Source organism: Nomascus leucogenys, chromosome 16 (assembly GCF_006542625.1).
Source record: "Nomascus leucogenys isolate Asia chromosome 16, Asia_NLE_v1, whole genome shotgun sequence".
Taxonomy (NCBI): Eukaryota; Metazoa; Chordata; class Mammalia; order Primates; family Hylobatidae; genus Nomascus; species Nomascus leucogenys.
The window spans coordinates 37,343,176-37,360,155 of record NC_044396.1 but is presented as its reverse complement, the minus strand read 5'-3'; the positions used below and the strand labels follow the sequence as shown (position 1 = coordinate 37,360,155).

The 16,980-nt window shown below is 43.5% G+C and overlaps 1 long non-coding RNA gene across 1 annotated transcript in view; it reads right to left on the bottom strand.

Annotated features, from left to right (window-relative positions):
• LOC115830635 overlaps positions 1-15,357 on the bottom strand; it is a 148,602-nt gene extending 133,245 nt beyond the window's left edge. The window contains exons 1-2 of the long non-coding RNA XR_004026163.1: positions 15,259-15,357; positions 14,866-15,108 (exon numbers count right to left, since the gene is read on the bottom strand). This is a non-coding gene — a long non-coding RNA (uncharacterized LOC115830635). The remainder of the gene's footprint in view (positions 1-14,865; positions 15,109-15,258) is intronic.
• Between the last annotated feature and the right edge of the window lie 1,623 nt (positions 15,358-16,980).

The following is a 16,980-nucleotide window of genomic DNA, read 5'->3' as shown; positions in this document are numbered from 1 at the left end:
TATCTGTTTTGGTACCAGTACCATGATGATTTGGATACTGTAGCCTTATAGTATAGTTTGAAGTCAGGTAGTGTGATGCCTCCAGCTTTGTTCTTCTGGCTTAGGATTGTCTTGGCTATACTCTTTTTTGGTTCCATATGAAATTTAAAGTAGTTTTTTCTAATTCTGTGAAGAAAGTCAGTGGTAGCTTGATGGGGATAGCATTGAATCTATAAATTACTTTGGGCAGTATGGTCATTTTCACGATATTGATTCTTCCTATCCATGAGCATGGAACTTTTTTCAATTTGTTTCACTTTCACGTCATACGATTCCTATTTGTGAATGACTTTTTCTTGAATATCTGTGTATTTCATAAATTAATTGCCATGTGTAAGCACTTGCAGGATAGAATGTGCATGAGCACACTGGCCTGTAGAGTATCCCATCAGGATAACAAAACTATAGAATCAATGGCCTTGGTTTTTCCAGTGGGGGGAGAAAAGGCAGGTAAGAAAACATAAAATATTTTTAAAGGTGTTTGGAAAGTTGTGCACACAAGATATAATTCTAGTATTAGGTTTTTGAGAAATGTCTTATTCTGAATGCTCTTTTAATAATAACATAGAAATAACTCCATAGGTGAAAAGGTCTCCAATGCTTTTTAAAAGAATACATAGCTATAGAGATAAAGCTGAAAGCCCTTAATAAATACATTTAGGGCATGATATTACTGAAGCATTTTTAGGTAGATTCAGTATCTCACTGGGGTACAAAGAACATTAATTTAAGCAATTTTAAGTCTGATAGTTCAGAGGAGAACTAATTGGTTTAAATGTTTTTTTACAGAATAAATGAAAAATGCTATTGAAGATTAAGAAAGAAATTAGTTGATGGGTCATTGACTCCCGCAATGTATAACCATGAATCTCATTTACTCCCTTTAAGACATCTGTATAACTAAAAACTATTATTAAAATAAAAACTGGGGAAGAAAAGGTTAATTATCTCTTAAAAACTTTATAGCAGATAGCGGTAGGGATAATTCCTAACATAAATGACTAATATTTCTTCAGTTCTTTCCCTGAATGGCAAAAAGGACTTTTATTTGCAACTTTTAAAAAGTAGTTTTCTGTAAATATGAATCTTTTTTGAAAAACAGACTGCTAAGTCTTCTCCAAACAACCATATTGTCAGAAAATCCTTTGGCAAGAAAATACAGGTAAAGCCAACACCTTTGCAGAGCTGGCCCCACGCCCGGTGTCCTACATGTCATTAAACTGACACAAAAATGTAATCAACAAGCAAAGCAAACGACCAAGAAAGTTGTTTCTGTCACTATTAAAAATGCCTGGGTGCTAAATAAGCCAGCAGGGGAACAAAGTTCAAACAGATTCCGCCAAGAGGGGACAATCCACGAGTCAATTAATCATGTGAGTTGTTTTTTCACCAGATTGCTTACTCCCAGGGGCAGAGTAATTGCATGCTACTATGTTGCATCATAAAATATGAAATAATCTTAATTAGGGAATATCACAAATTAAACAGCATATTGCATCCTGTATTCTCCTTATGATATTTTATCCTCACTGTGCAAATCCTTCCCTCTCTAAATTAACATGCCAAGCTGTTCCCAAATTTTCCCAACAGCCAGACACCTAAGCTAAGTCCCAGCCTGAAAGCAAAGAGAGCCACTGCTCTCTTCACATCCCAAGAGCCTCTGAGAGAAGGAATAACCCTGGGAACAGTGTATGTGATATGAAGTTAATGGAGAGGAGCCTCAAAATCAGTGCCCTGCATTACCATGTGGCATTATTCTTCACCGAGCAGTGATGCATCCCTCCTGCGTCTGTGCGGCCACTCACTGCCCTGCTGTGCTCACCTGTAAGCATCAGACTCCAGACACTCACTTCTGCAGCTGGCAGACACAGGGCACCCAGGGGCACACTGGACAACCCACTAGGGTGTGGGAGGAGAGATTAGAACTTGTATTTATATTCATGTTTACTAAAATTTAAAAATAGAGCTTTATTAATACTTAATAAATGACTGATGTGGGACATGTATATGTATTATATACATATAACACTTTTGATACAAATTCTTATAATAATAACAATAGGTAACAGTTATTGAGCACATTTATTACAAGTACTTCACCTGGGTCACCTGGGTTAACTTGAATTCTCATAGCAGCCATAGGGATGAAATACCCACATAACTTACTGTCCAACCCAAAGTCCCAAGGGAGTGAGAGGGGCTCACTATTAATTACTGCATCATGGCAGCAGGAATAAATCTGGACCAGCTCAGGACACTGGTATGAAGGTCATCCTGGTCCTGAACAGAGAATGCACTGGCCAAGGTCACAGTACAAGGCCATGGTACAGACTGAATGGAGCCCAGGAGGTCAGAATTCAGGGCTGGGCTTATAGCCATATTGCTTCATTGCATGATGGAAAACCCAATAAATCACTGGATGACTTTACCGATAAGGGGCTGAGATAGAAGCCATATGGAGGAACAAGATGGGTAGACCCCTTCCCCCTGCTCCTGCTCCCCTGACTAAGCACAACTGCGAACCCACGGATGGCACATGAAGCAACTCCAGGAGGACTCTGGGAGGAGAGGAAGGCAGGTTTGCCCAAGACCCAAGAAGAGCAGCACAGTGCCAGGTCTCAGTCTCCACCCAGCAAGGACAGCCACTAGTCATGGTCTCCACTCCCGACCCAGCACCAGCAGGTCCTCAGATGGCTCATCCTCCAGATGGAGCAGAGCTGCTCCAGTAGCACCAGGGGAACCACTGGCAGGGGCCCATCAGAGCCCCACCAGAAATCAGTGGCTGGAGTGGAGGTCTCCTTACCACTGGGCCTGAGATGCCCTTTTCCTGCTGAGACACACAGGAGTGAGAGGCGGAACCAGAGAAGGGGCCTGCCACAGCAAGCAGCTGCTCAGAGTGTTGTCCATGGCCTGGGGCTCTCCTGCCCTGACCAGAGGCGCCTGGGCTGCCCAGGACGCAGGCACATGGGTCCCACCACATCCTTCTTCCACCAAGAGCCTCCTGGCAGCTGGCCCAGGGAAGCCTTTCCCAATCTACAGGCCACACCAGCAGGGACCAGTGGGAGCCCCCAGGAAACCAGAAAAACCAAGCAGACCAAACAACACAGTAAAGACTCTGAAAATTAAGCTGCCATCAGAACCACAGTCCACAAAAACAGTCCAAAACTTGTGTGCTGAACCTAAACTGGGTGACTTGCTGCTAAAATATAAGATTTGAGCCGGGCATGGTGGCTCACGCTTGTAATCCCAGCAGCTTGGGAGGCCAAGGCAGGTGGATCACCTGAGGTCAGAAGTTCGAGACCAGCCTGGCCAACATGGTGAAACCCCATCTCTGCTAAAAATACAAAAATTAGCTGGGTGTGGTGGTGCACGCCTGTAATCCCAGTTACTCAGGAGGCTGAGGCATGTGAATTGCTTGAACCTGGGAGGCAGAGGTTGCAGTGAGCTGAGATTGCGCCACTGCACTCCAGCCTGGGTGACAGAGTGAGACTCTGTCTTAAAAAAAAAATGATAATAATAAAATAAAAAATTAAAATAAAATATGATTTAAATAGGGCTCAGAGACTTCTAACATAATAGACAAAATGTTCAGCATACAACTGAAAATCTCCTGTCATATCAAGAACTAGGAGATTCACAACTTGAATTTAAAAAGCCAATAAACTGGCCGGGCGCGGTGGCTCACGCCTGTAATCCCAGCACTATGGGAGGCTGAGACGGGCGGATCACGAGGTCAGGAGATCAAGACCATCCTGGCTAACATGGTGAAACCCCGTCTCTACTAAAAATACAAAAAATTAGCCGGGCGTGGTGGCGGGCGCCTGTAGTCCCAGCTACTCCAGAGGCTGAGGCAGGAGAATGGCGTGAACCTGGGAGGTGGAGCTTGCAGTGAGCCGAGATCACACCACTGCACTCCAGCCTGGGCAACAGAGAGAGACTCCATCTCAAAAAAAAAAAAAAAAAAAGCCAATAAACTGATGTCAACAGTGATATTAATGCAAATTTGGAATTATCTGACAAGAATGTAAAAGCAATAGCCATGGAAATGCTTCAACAACCAATTTAAAATGTTATTGAAACAAATGAACAAGTAAATCTCAAGAAAGTTATAAAAAGGAACTGAATGGAGGCTGGGCGCAGTGGCTCATGCCTGTAATCCCAGTGCTTTGGGAGGCCAAGGTGGGCAGGTCACAAGGTCAGGAGTGTGAGACCAGCCTGGCCAATATATGGTGAAACCCCATCTCTACTAAAAATACAAAAATTAGCCAGGCGTGGTGGTGGGTGCCTGTAATCCCAGCTACTGGGGAGGCCAAGACAGAATTGCTTGAACCTGGGAGGTGGAGGTTGCAGTGAGCCAAGATCACTCCACTGCACTCCAGCCTGGGCAACAGAGCGAGACTCCGTCTCAAAAAAAAAAAAAAAAAATTGCCCAATGGCTCAACAGTAGAGCAGAGATGAAGAGCATTCCTTCAGTGAACATTAAGGCAGAACAATAGAATTCACTCCATATGAACAGCAGAGAGAAAGTAGATATTTTTTAAAAATGAAAACAGTCTTCCTCACTGACTTCTGAGACAGAAGAGCTAACATTTAAATCGCTGGAGTCTCAAAATGAAAAGGAAGGGGGTGGGGAATTAAAGAGTGTTTAAAGAAATAGTAACTAAAAACTTCACAAATCTGTCAAGAACATATCAACCTATAGATCCAAAACGCTGAACAAACCCTAAACAATATTTTTTCAGTGCTGAGAGAAAAGAATGGTCAGCCATGGATTCTATATCCAGCTAAGCTATACTTGAAGAGGGCAGGGGAAATGAAAACATTCTCAGACGCAGAAAACTAAATAATTTGTCATGAGCAGGTCAATCCTTAAATATTATGAAGTACTTCAAACAGAAAGAAAATGATGAAAGAAAAAATTTTTGAGAATCAGGAAAGTAAAAGAAACGAGAAAGAGTACACACGGGTGCATACACTAGACTATCCTTTTCCTGGTGAGTTTTATAAGTTATATTTTATAATTGAATCAAAAATAATATCTTCTGATTCATAACAAAATGACGTTTAAAGGGGAAAGATAAAAAGACCTAAAGAGAAGTGAGATTTCCACACACAGCTGAAAATGCTAAAATATTGATACCAAGCAACTTTTGTAAGTCATATATGTATATTGTAAAACCCAGAGGCCAGGCACGGTGGCTCATGCCTGTAATCCCAGCACTATGGGAGGTGGAGCGGGCGGATCACGAGGTCAGAAGATCAAGACCATCCTGGCTAACACGGTGAAACCCGTCTCTACTAAAAATACAAAAAATTAGCCGAGCGTGGTGGCGGGCGCCTGTAATCCCAGCTACTCGGGAGGCTGAGGCAAGAGAATGGCGTGAACCCAGGAGGCGGAGCTTGCAGTGAGCCGAGATCGCGCCACTGCACTCCAGTCAGGGGGACAGAGAAAGACTCCTTCTCAAAAAAAAAAAAAAAAAAACCCAGAGCAACCATGACACAAACTATACAAAGGGACACATTAAAACACTAAAAATAAATCAGGTTGGAATTTTAAAACAACATTCAAGTAATCCTGAGAAAAGGAAGAAACACAGAAGATCAAGCACCTGAGAAAACAAATAATAAAATACCACTTTTAAGTACTAACATACCAATAATCACCTTAAATGTGCATTGTCTAAATCAAAAGGTAGACATTAGCAGAATGCATAAACATGACCCAATTATATGCTGCTTACAAAAAACTCTCTTACACAAGGCAGGTTGAAAGGAAAATGATGAAAATAGATAAGCTATATAAACATAAAAATTTTTGAAGACCAGTAGTAGTTATATTAATATCTCATAAAGTAGACTTCAGAGCAAAGAAAATTCCTAGAAACAAGGAAAGAGAGTCTATATGGATATAAAGATAATTCACCAGAAAGAAATATTTATCTTAATTGTGTATGCAATAAACAACATCACCTCAAAATACATGAAGTACCAACAGATGAAACTGAAAGATGAAATATACAAATAGAAAATTATAGTTGATTGTTTTGACAGCCCCTCCTCAGCAAGGGATAGTGCTACGAGACAGAAATTCATCAAAGATATGTCACTTATAAATTCTCCAACTTAAAAGAAATGAACCAATTCCTTGAAAGCCACAAAGTACCAAAACTCAACCAGGACAAAATAGACAATCTAAGTAGTCCTATAACCAATAAAGACATTGGTCAAAATTTAGCTTATAATTAAAAAGCTGCCCAAAACAACAATCTCCAGGACAGATGGTTTTACTAGATAAAAGAATTCTACCAAACATTTAAAGAAAAATTGAAATGAATCTTACACAATTTCTTCCAGATAATGAAAGAAGAGGGAACACTGCCAATTTATTTATTAATGCTAGTATTATTCTGAAACCAAAACCACACAAAGAGAATGCAAATAAAATGAAAACTATGGATCAATATATGTAATAAACTTAAATGCAAAAATCCTTAACAAAATATTAGCAAATCAAATCCAAACAACATATCAAAAGAAATAGATACCATGACCAAGTGTAATTAGTCCAGGTATGCAAACTTGTTAAGCATTTGGAAATTGGTCAATATATTCCACCATAACAACAAGCAAATAAGAAAAATCATATTAATTGATGTAAAAAAAGCATTTGACAAAATCCCACACTTATTAATGATAAAAATAGACATTAGAAACAGAAGAAAATTACCCCAACTTGATAAAAAAGTGTCTAGCATCTACAAAAAAAAAAAAACACCCACAGCTAACATTATACTTAATGGTAAAAGACTGAATGCTTTCCCCCTAAGATCAAGAACAAGGCAAGGCTCTACCACTGTTATTTAACATAGTACTAGAAGTTCTAGCCACTGAAAAAGCAAGCAAAAGAAATAAAAGGCAGGCATGCTGGAAAAGAAGAAATAAGAACTGTCTGCATTTGCAGACGTTATGATTGCCTAAGGGTAATATCTCCAAAAAATTTACAAAGAAAATATCTAGAGTAAGAAGTAAGTTCAGCAAGGTCACAGGATACAAGATCAGCCCTGAAAACTCAATTGCATTTCTGTGTACTAACAATGAACAGGTGGTGATTGGAATTAAAAACATTTTACCACTTATAAGCACACAAAAGAAAATGAAATACTTGGATATACACTTAGCGAAGCTTGAACAGAAGCTCTGTACTGTATATTACACAGGCTGATGAAAGAAATAAAAGAAGACATAAGTAAATGCTGAGACATACCATGTTCGTGAATTGAAAAAAAATCAACATTAGTAATGATGTCAAGTCTCCCCAAATGGGTCTACCGGTTAAATACAATTTCTATCAAAACCCAGCAAGGATTTTTTTGTAGATACAGACAAGCTTATTCTAAAATTTGTGTAGAAAGACAAAGGTACAATAATCTTGAAAAAGAATAAAGTAGGAGGAAGCAATGTACCTAATATCAAGTCTTATAGCTACAATAATCAAGACAGTATGGTACTGCTGAAAGGACAGACACATAGACTAATGGAACATAATAGAGAACCCAGAAATAAAACCAGGCAAATGCCCTCTACTGATTTTTTTACAAAGGTGTGAAAGCAATTCAATGAAGAAAAGCTAGTCTTTTCACAAAATAGTACTGATACAACTGGACATGTAGAGACAAAAGAAGAAAGAAAGAAAAAGAAGCTAAACCTAAGCCTCTTACACAAAAATTAATTCAAACTAAATCATAGGCACACATGTAAAATGTACAACTACGAACTTTTAGACAAAGAATTATGAGAAAATCTTCAGGATCTCAAGTTGGGCAAAGAGTTCTTAGACTTGAAATCAAAAGCACATCCATAAAAGGAATATTGATAACTTGGATCTCATTAAAATTAAAAAGGTTTTTTGCTCTGTAAGAGCCCATGTGAAGAGTATAAAAAGACAAGCTATAGACTGGAGAAAATATTGACAAAGCAACTGACAAAGGACTAGTACCTAGAGCATATAAAGAACATTCAAAACTCAACATCTAAAACATTCAATTAGAAAATAAGTAAAAGACATAAAGAGGTATTTTACTGAACAGGATATACACGTGGCAAATAAGCATCTGAGAAAATGTTCACCATCATTAATCATTAGGGAAATAAAAAATTAAAACCACAGTGATATTGCTATACACTTACCAGAATGGCTAAAATGATAAAAGGAGACAATACCAATGCTGGCAAGGATGCAGAGAAACTGGGTCACTTATACATTGCTAGTGGGAATATAAAGTAGAACAGCCACTCCAGAAAACAGTTTGGTAGTTTCCAATAAAGTTAAACATTAAGCTACCATATAACCCACCAATAGTACTTTTAGACATTTATCTCAGAGAAATGAAAATGATATTCACACAACAATCTACACATAAAATTTGTAGCAGCTTCATTTGTAATAGCAACAAGTGGGGATCTGCCTATATGTCCTTCCACTGGTGAGTGGCTAAACGCACTGTGATTCAGACAAACACTGAGTAGTGCTGGGACACTACTCAGCAACAGAAAGAAGAAACCATTGTTGCATGCAACAACTTGGATGGATCTCCAGGAAATCACGCTGAGCAAAAAAAAAAAAAAAAAAAAAAAAGACAATCCCAAAAGGTTACACTGTGGGATTCTCTCTATATAACATTTTTGGTATGGCTAAAATTTAGAAATAGAGAACAAATTCATGGTGGCAAGGATTAGAAAAGGAGGGGTAGGGAAGGCACAGGCAGGGTGGAAGTGGATGCGGCCTTTTATAAAACGGTTACAGGGGAGATACCTGTGGAGATGGAACTATTTTCCTGACTGCTGTGGTGTGTGTAGGAAGTTACACATGTGATAAAATCATACAGAACAAATAATCACACACATAAATGAGTGCAAGTAAAACTGAATAAGGTAAGTGGATTGTGTCAATATCGATATCCTAGTTGTGACATTAGTATATCGGCACGTGAAGGGAGCTCAGAGCCAATCCTATATTTGCCTTTGCAGGCACGGGGGGAATTGCTGTAAATAAACCTCGTCTTAACTGGTTTTGACCCCATCTCCTTATCAAACCACCACGCAGATCTGCTAACAGCCAATTGGCCAAGTCGGACCCTGGTTCTCTCCAGCAGTCCTGGCCCACCTTCTGGCAAATTCATCAAAATGCAGTGTGTGGGATGAAAAAGTGTTCTCTATTAACCAATTCATTGGTGATTAATCCCCCAACACAGTAAGAGTTGGCTTTGACTGACCCCTTCGTTAACACAGAAGTGACTGCGAAGTTCGGTGTTGTACCCTAATTCTTCCAACAGAAAAGTGCTCCTGAAGTCCAACCATTGTCTGTGGCAGAAGACTGAAAACATTGTGACAAATCTCTCCATGAAGCTGCACTGCTGAAATCTTACACCAGCAGCCCAGAGCTTCTCCCAGGCCTGTTCATATCCTGCATATTGGCCAAATTCTACCCTCAGATATGCACACATGGCCTCCTGATTTCCATTTAAAGACTTTTGCAAACCTCGTCCCTACTTGAGGGTTAGGGAAGCTCTGCCAGTATCTGAGGATGATGCCGCCAGTTGAAATTTTCTAGACGCGACGGTTTAAATGGTTTGTGACTGAACTGGAAACACATCTACATTTCATTTTAATTATTGGTGATGACAACACAAACTCTGCCATCATTTTGTATTTTCCCTCTCTACCATCTATTTCAAAATGACTTTATCATGCTTTATCATCGGCTGACTTCTACTTTAATGAACCTTCAGAACCACAAATCCTTAAGATCCCATTCCCTGTCACAGAAAGAGGAAAGCCCACCCTCACAGCTAAATGGAGAAAGGGACCAGCCTGCCGCCAGACACAGCGGAGGAGCTGTTCCCATTCCTTTAAAAATAGGAGAGGAAACACATCCCACCGTCTGGGATAGGAAACCTGTCCCTTCAGCCCCCAAGAGCAGAGCCTTTCTGGAAACCTAGGATGGAAGCACATTCCTGGCTGGTACTCAATGACAGAAAGCGATGCTCTTTCTGCCACCAGCGGGGCAGTCGCTTCCGCCTGAGAAAGTCACTGTCCGAACACTTTGCACCAGGGCGAGGGCCTGCCAGGCACTGGTGGGGCCTCTGGAACTTTCAACCTACTGCACAGAAACTCCCACCTGCCTTTAGCACCATTCACAGAAACAGCATCTTGTTTCCAATTTGGCTGTAGATAATGAAATTAGCCCCCAAATTACCATAAAGTGGAACAAGTAAACACGAAAGCAGAAGCTAGGTTTCCAGGCCTCTCCCTCCCCCCATACGGAACAGGACCCTCTGGCTTCTTCGCTGTTTAAATTCAAAGCAAGACTGCTGTTTTTCTAAGTCGCTATTCTGACCCCAAGCAGATAAAGAACACTAAATGACACATTCAGGAGAGCAGCTCTGTTCTCGCAGAGCCGCTGTGTTTACATCAGGAAATCCTGCCCGGGTGGGGACAGGGGGTCGGCCGCGGAGGCGGCCCGGGCGCCGGCCTCCCTAGAGCTCGCCGCCGCGCTCCGCTGGCTGGGCCGCGCTGGCCCCTGGCGCTCAGCAGCTGACTCCATCCAGATGTGCCGCGGCTCCAGAGTGGCTGCCGCGCGCAGTAAATGGGCATCGGAGGCTCGTCAATCCGGGCCAGAGCAATTGCGGTCTCGGGGCCGCCCCACTGGCACTCGGAAAGGTGCGCGCGGGAGGGGACCGCGGAGGCGCCGGGCGGGGGCACCCTGGGCGCGGGGAGGGCGCGAGCTAATGACCGGCCGGGGAAATGTTCCTAATACATTTGTACATTTCCTTGTAAATGTTTTACACTTTGAAAGAAAGGGGAATGCTGTATATCATGTGGAAATGTTGGCTGTCTATAGGTCCCTGTGGGTATTACTGCGTTAGTACGACTTGTAACCAGAGCAAGAGAAACATAAAAAAGCTGGGAAACACTGCCAATTAGTCATTACAGGGGACTGTAAAAACAAAAGAAAGGGAATGAGGAGGGAGGAGAAGGAATCAAAGAAGAATAAAATGACTCGGGGAAAAAAAAAAGCAAAAGAAAAGAGATGCGTTTCTATGCTGTTCCGGGAATAGCCCGGGAAGCAGGACAGCTGGCGGCTTTCTGATCAGCAGAGACCTGCAAAGCAGCAAGCTCCCAGGCGCAGCCCCGGAGCGGCCCTGTCAGTTCCCAAACGACACCTAGTTGCTGTCCCTGTAAAAACTGGAGCTGGGTCAGCAGGCAGGCAGTGTGCTTTGAAGCGAGACTCAAAATCCAAGTCAGACATTTATTTCTGATCGCCCGCCGCCTACACAGTCGTTGCTAGCTGAGTTGTAATAAAAAGGAGAAGGCAGGAACTATTTTTTTTTTTACAATCCCAAGTTCCTACCAGTCACCGGCTTCAAGCGGCCTGTGGCCATGGTTGCTGAAAACAGTTTTTAATTTTACAGTAATTATGATGATCGAAATCTTTTTTTGTTTGTTTCTGCTTTTTGCCAGAGTCAAGAGTCCAAGAACTTGTAACATCACAATCTGAAATGGATCTGGCTGAGCCTCCCAGTCCTTCTTGAGTAACTTTATTGACCCCTTTCAGGACTTAAGTGAAGAGATAACGGTGTACGCAATGTGTTAGTTGCAGGCCAAAACGGGGCTGGGCCAGGCTTCTCCCAGGGAAGGGCTGTGATAGCTCAGGGCCTCCAGGGAGTGGGGGAGTTGGGGGGTGGGAGGGAGGGGGGTGAGGAGAGGAAGCTGGGGCCCACTCCCCAGGGACAGGGAGGCATATGTTGCTGGCTGGGAGAGAACTGCTTATCTCAGCAGCATGCAGGCCGGCTTCCAGCCAGCCTCTTCAGCCCACAGTGATTTCAGTCCCCACCTCCCCTGAGTCATGAGGATGGCCACATGTGCCTCAGATCCAATTCCTGGCAAGGGCACAACTTTGCTAATCAGCTGGGGTCCTTCTTAGTGTCTGCCCATAGCTCAGCAGATGCACAGCTCAGCTTCACCAGGACAAAATGTCTTGCGTTAGATCTGTTTCAAAAACAATTATATGAGCAAATTATCCTGGCTTCTAACAACAGATTTTAAAAATCTAGTAGCAAGATCTCAAAAAATGATTAAACTACAAACACTATTTTAAAATAACATTAAACCAGACAAGAGATGAAGATTCTCACAGAACTAGCATGAGCATACTCTACTCCCCGAGCCCAACTCCCCATGCCTGTGTCTGTATCTCCAAAGTCCAGAGAGGAACTTACTTACATCTGGGCCCTCTTCTGAGATAGAAATGAGCACAGCGAGACTTCCTTATCTGCCAATGACTTTTACCTCATAACATACAGCTTTGAAGTCTGTTCGTGGAAAAGCTGTCATCAGAGACTAACTGGAAAATCCTCATGAACTGGGTCCCTGACCTACCGATTTGCATTGCCAACAGGCTGGGCACGTTTTACCAGTGGCAGGTCTATAGCAGATTAGTTGTGTCTCTTCAGAACTGGTCAAAAATCGTGTCATGCTTTTGCTGGCAAGCCTGTTCCGGCTCCTCTCAGTGCTTGGTTGCTTCTCTGTGGGAACGCACCATCTCGCCTCCCACCTGACTGTGGGCGAACCCTGCAGCTGAGACCTTGCCCTTTGCAGTTGTCTCTGCAGATTGTATTCTTCAGCAATTGTCTTTACACTAATAGGACTGACTTTGAAATTTGAAGCTACAGCCTTGACATTTTTCTCAAGTTCTAGGTGCATTCTTCCAGCTGTAACTAGACATCTCCCCTTGAATTTCACATCATCATTTCAAATTTGGTGCATTGACAAGGAAATGCATGATCTTCCTTCCTTATCCTAAGGGTCAGAGGGCCACACCTTCCCTTAACTCAGCCCCCTTTACTCTCCAATTTCTACCAAAGATAGCATCACTGTCTCATTACAGAGCCCCATAGGCTCATTCCTTAACTCATTCCTTTCTTGCATGGTTTGTATTCTAATTTCTGCAACAGAGCTCTGGGTGTTGTCCGCCTGCTCTGCAGACAAACAGTGAACCAGCCAGCCAGAAGCCCATCCCCGCCCAGTCAGCAGACAATCACAGTGCCCATCAAACACCCTCACAGTATAGTGTAAGTTTTCTGTTCAAAACCTTGCTGTCCCTGTGGTCCCTCACTTTTGCCTTGTGTGAAAAAGTTCACGTGCATTAACCTTGGAAACCTCTACAACTGGTGCTAACCTCCTCTTCCACCGCGACCTCCGTCCTCAGCCACCTTCATTCTCGGGAGCCTCCCCAGCCCCTGCCTGCTGTGGACTCTCCCAAACCCAGCCTGGGGAGCCAGTCCTACAGATCTTGGCTTCTGAAGGAGGTTTAAACTCTTTCCTGCTCTCTACCAGGGTAAATTCTAACCAAACCTCCAACTCAAAATCAAATCTGCAGTCCTCTGCAGAGGACAAGCTTCTGCAGGGATGCCCCTTGTCCCCAGTGAGACCCCCTCCACCCCCAGTGAGGTCAATGACTGGCTGATCCCCAGCACTGGGTCCATTCCCCAGTTTTGGTGCCTATCAGATGTCCCACCACACTTCCATTTCAGAAGTGCTAAAACCAACTCCCTGTCTTTCCCCTGGAACTCTCTTCGTCCTTTCATATCCTCCATTTGTTAACTTTAGGGTAAAGGTTTATTTATCTGGTTTTACTTAAATCAAAACTCAGAAACCCCTGGCTTCTTCTCCTTTCTCCACTCTGAAGTCCAAGCAGCAACTGAGACCTGGCGCTCTGCTTCTTAGAGAGGACTCTACTTGCCACCTGCCACCTGCCACCTTCCTCCACCTTCCAGGGCTCCGTGGACAGGACCGTCTTGGCAAGTGTGTGTTTTCAGGCCAGTCACCACTGCCACCTTTACCAAAGGGCCCCTCAGGTCCACCCCTCAGCCTTGCCCACTCTGTCTGGTGCTCTGGGGCCACCCCCCACTCCCCTTGGCTGCCCTCTGTCCTCCAGTTTCCCATGGGCAGTGCAGCTCGGGCAGGAACCTGCACCTCCTTCCGTGCACCCCAGGTCCTGCACTATTTCTTCTGCTCTTCCTAAGCCTGCTCACAGCTCGGTAAATATTCCCTTCATTATGCTCTCTTCACAGCACCCAGGTTGAGAGCGTTTTCTGCCAAGAAAACTCATATCCTGACTGATATACAGGACCCTGAGTGAGCAAGTGAGTACTCATTTGATATTTAAGTCATCGGTGTACCTTTTGTAAAAATTCAATTGTATAAGTTTTGGGGGGATGTGACGCACAGAGCATCTAACAGGGTGTCCTACACGTGATTGGTGCCTAATAGCCTTTTTTTTTTTTGAGACAGGGTCACCCAGGCAAGAGAGCAGTGGTATGATCTTGGTTCACTATAGCCTTGACCTCCTGGGCTCAAGTGATCCTCCCACCTCAGCCTCCGGAGTAGCTGGGACCACAGGAATGCACGACCACGTCTGGCTAATTTTTGTACTTTTGGTAGAGGCGGTGTCTTGCTACCTTACCTGGGCTGGTCTCAAACTCCTGGGCTCAAGCGATCCTCCTTGCCTTGGCCTCCGAAAGTACTGAGATTACAGGCAGGAGCTGCTGCACAGAGCCCCAATAACTATTTATTGAATAAATCTGAGTTCCTGAAAGATTGAATACAGTCTGTTCAGAGGAAGAAGCTGTAAAACAATAAAAAGATGAAAGAAGAAGAAAGGAAGAAAAGGAGGAGTGAAAGGAGGAGGGGAAGAAACTGATTAATGCAGGTTAAATAATATGATAATTATTCCATTGTAATTTTTTTGCACTTTAAAGTACTCACCTGTCTATTCTGTACTGGAGTTCTGACCTTGTTTCTGGTCTACCACACCACTGCATTTTCAAACCAAGAATTCATTGAGAGCGAATAGGAAGGCTCGTGCACCAGAGAGACTATTCTCACTTATTTCTTAATTATTTATCAACAAAACTTCATTGGCACACTTACTGAGAGAGTTTCAAATCAGCGTGCTGAGCGCAGATGTGAGATGCGGGAAGCCACAGCTTCTCTGGAGAAGCTCGCGTTCTGAAAGGAAGCATTGGGAGAGGACATGGATGAAAACATACAAGACAAAACAGTGAGCATTGTGATAAGAGATAACACAGTGTCACAGCAGCAAGAAGAAGGAATTCACGACTCTCGAAAGGTCGAGATCGTCCTTGAACCGCCACTGACCTCAAGGCAAGGCACAAGGTGAGGAGCCCCCGAGTGGCATGGGGAGATTGAGGGTCTCGTCCCCACTCATAGGAATTCAGCCCATCAGTGGTCTAGACTGAGACAAGAAATTAAGTAAATTTGACTCCTATGCCACTTCTATATTTATCCATTCATTCATTCGTGGGAACACTGAGATTCCACTCCCTGTGCCTGACAGTTTGAACTAACACTCTTACACGTTGGTGTCACTCAAGAATCACACTGGGAGAAGGTGGTTTAGGTTTCTCTAGCTAGAAAAAGACTCACCACAGGGAGTCGAATGTAATCTTAGTTCTAATCCAATCCAGACCAAAAGGGTCCAGTTACTGTCCACAGAGGGCTGTGTCCAGGGAGGCCATACTGGTGTGCTCCCAGCCACAGCCCCAGCATGGCCGACACACATGAATGAAAGGTCACGCCAGCTCCCGCTCCTTCCTTATCCTAAGAGCCAGAGGCCCACACCTTCCCTTAAACAGACCCAGGGCATAGCCCTTCCTTAAGTCATCCCATAACAGTGCTGGACTACCAAAGTCCAAGCCACCACACAGGGATGACATGAGTGAGGTTTCCATCTGCCAAGAGGCCAGAGGAATGCAAGTGTCACTTCATGGGGAAGGAAGGCAGGCCCAGTAGTAACAGCCACTTCCGAGGGGCCTTCCTTGTGGATTGAGGGTGACTTCTCCATGCAGTTAGCTTAATAACAATAAACAGGTGGACTAGGTTCATGATTGATAAATTCCTTCTCTACCCAACCCTCCCCCTGCCCTAGACAATGTTGGTGTCTGTACAATTAGAAGGATCTATTCTCTTTTTATTGTGGAAGCAAAGCAGAGTGATAGGAGCTTAGTGAAATCGCAGCACAGATGTCAGGCCGCAGGCCCAAGGGCTGTTAAAAAAAAGAAAACTCTGTAAATGGAAGTGAGGCTCAGTAAGGCACAACCCTTAAGTCTTGGCTCACAATGCAAAGGAAAAAAAGAAAAAAGACTGGTGGGTGGGGGAGTTTCCTGAAGCCATGAGTAAAATCTGGCAGAAAGCATTCTATACAGCCTTTTTTGGTTTCAATCCGCATGACATCACAATCTGTGAATTTTGCTGTGATTGAATTTGAATGAACTTGTAGATTCAAAACAAAACCCATTTGAAACAAGCTCCACAAAACAACTCTCTCTTCCCCGCAGCAGTTAAGTGCATTTCCTAACTGCCTTCTTCTTTTCTGGATGGCAAGGCCCGCCTGGGACTAACACGCCAAGTCCAAACCACACAGACACATGCATGCACACGCATGCAGACACATACAAGCACACACAGACATATGTGCACACACATGCAGACATACATGTGCACATACACTCATTCACAGAAACATACACACATACACACACCCAGGGAGCAGCGGGGCCAAGAGAAGTGGCAGGAGCACTGGACTGGAGTGTCGATTCTGCCTGGGAGATCCTGCCCATCCTTTTCTTCTGCTTCCCCTTTTCATTCCCATTATCTTAGTTCTGCCCAGTAAAGGCAAGAAGGAAGACCTAGACCAGCCTTGCAAACACATTCTGAGCTTAGAGAAACCAGGGCAGAAGAAAAGAAAACCACACAACAGTCCTGGTGTGACGGTTAAAGTATTCCACTATTCCAGGCTTCTCCTCCTCTTTTGCTGAATTTGTTTCTACAGGACTGGGGATGATATGGGTAAGCATCAGA